A 2,500-nucleotide genomic window follows, 5' to 3' on the forward strand; every position below is an offset into this window, starting at 1 on the left:
TAATATTGTGATTTTATGCCTGGTTTTCCATACGTTAGTTTAAATAGAAAGTTATGGAATATAACCTTGGCATATTGGCACTAAAATATATAATAAAGACATTTCAAATCAAACTGAAATGTATTGAAATGAATTTTTCCCATACATTTTTGACAATGTGAGGTGTGCATGGCAAAAAACACTCACGGTGAAGGCATGTGATATAATATGAAAATATCAAAAGTTAACTAACCAATGATATTGAAGCATATAAATCGAATCATAACTATATGAAACTCGAATTTAAGCCATATTAAACTGGTAATATTGTGATTTTATGCCTGGTTTTCCATACGTTAGTTTAAATAAAGAGTTATGGAATATAACCTTGGCATATTGGCACTAAAATATATAATAAAGACATTTCAAATCAAACTGAAATGTATTGAAATGAATTTTTCCCATACATTTTTGACAATGTGAGGTGTGCATGGCAAAAAACACTCACGGTGAAGGCATGTGATATAATATGAAAATATCAAAAGTTAACTAACCAATGATATTGAAGCATATAAATCGAATCATAACTATATGAAACTCGAATTTGAGCCATATTAAACTGGTAATATTGTGATTTTATGCCTGGTTTTCCATACGTTAGTTTAAATAGAAAAAAATTCTCGAATATATATACATATATGAAGAATCTATATTCTATACTAACATTTTATGGAATATAACCTTGGCATATTGCCATTAAAATATATAATAAAGACATTTCAAGTCAAACTGAAATGTATTGAAATGAATTTTTCCCATACATTTTTGACAATGTGAGGTGTGCATGGCAAAAAACACTCACGGTGAAGGCATGTGAAATATAATATGAAAATATCAAAAGTTAACTAACCAATGATATTGAAGCATATAAATCGAATCATAACTATATGAAACTCGAATTTAAGCCATATTAAACTGTTAATATTGTGATTTTATGCCTGGTTTTCCATACGTTAGTTTAAATAAAGAGTTATGGAATATAACCTTGGCATATTGGCACTAAAATATATAATAAAGACATTTCAAATCAAACTGAAATGTATTGAAATGAATTTTTCCCATACATTTTTGACAATGTGAGGTGTGCATGGCAAAAAACACTCACGGTGAAGGCATGTGATATAATATGAAAATATCAAAAGTTAACTAACCAATGATATTGAAGCATATAAATCGAATCATAACTATATGAAACTCGAATTTAAGCCATATTAAACTGGTAATATTGTGATTTTATGCCTGGTTTTCCATACGTTAGTTTAAATAAAGAGTTATGGAATATAACCTTGGCATATTGGCACTAAAATATATAATAAAGACATTTCAAATCAAACTGAAATGTATTGAAATGAATTTTTCCCATACATTTTTGACAATGTGAGGTGTGCATGGCAAAAAACACTCACGGTGAAGGCATGTGATATAATATGAAAATATCAAAAGTTAACTAACCAATGATATTGAAGCATATAAATCGAATCATAACTATATGAAACTCGAATTTGAGCCATATTAAACTGGTAATATTGTGATTTTATGCCTGGTTTTCCATACGTTAGTTTAAATAGAAAAAAATTCTCGAATATATATACATATATGAAGAATCTATATTCTATACTAACATTTTATGGAATATAACCTTGGCATATTGCCATTAAAATATATAATAAAGACATTTCAAGTCAAACTGAAATGTATTGAAATGAATTTTTCCCATACATTTTTGACAATGTGAGGTGTGCATGGCAAAAAACACTCACGGTGAAGGCATGTGAAATATAATATGAAAATATCAAAAGTTAACTAACCAATGATATTGAAGCATATAAATCGAATCATAACTATATGAAACTCGAATTTAAGCCATATTAAACTGTTAATATTGTGATTTTATGCCTGGTTTTCCATACGTTAGTTTAAATAAAGAGTTATGGAATATAACCTTGGCATATTGGCACTAAAATATATAATAAAGACATTTCAAATCAAACTGAAATGTATTGAAATGAATTTTTCCCATACATTTTTGACAATGTGAGGTGTGCATGGCAAAAAACACTCACGGTGAAGGCATGTGATATAATATGAAAATATCAAAAGTTAACTAACCAATGATATTGAAGCATATAAATCGAATCATAACTATATGAAACTCGAATTTGAGCCATATTAAACTGGTAATATTGTGATTTTATGCCTGGTTTTCCATACGTTAGTTTAAATAAAGAGTTATGGAATATAACCTTGGCATATTGGCACTAAAATATATAATAAAGACATTTCAAATCAAACTGAAATGTATTGAAATGAATTTTTCCCATACATTTTTGACAATGTGAGGTGTGCATGGCAAAAAACACTCACGGTGAAGGCATGTGATATAATATGAAAATATCAAAAGTTAACTAACCAATGATATTGAAGCATATAAATCGAATCATAACTATATGAAACTCGAATT

The sequence above is a fragment of the Anastrepha obliqua genome, unplaced genomic scaffold, assembly GCF_027943255.1.
Source record: "Anastrepha obliqua isolate idAnaObli1 unplaced genomic scaffold, idAnaObli1_1.0 ptg000136l, whole genome shotgun sequence".
Taxonomy (NCBI): domain Eukaryota; kingdom Metazoa; phylum Arthropoda; class Insecta; order Diptera; family Tephritidae; genus Anastrepha; species Anastrepha obliqua.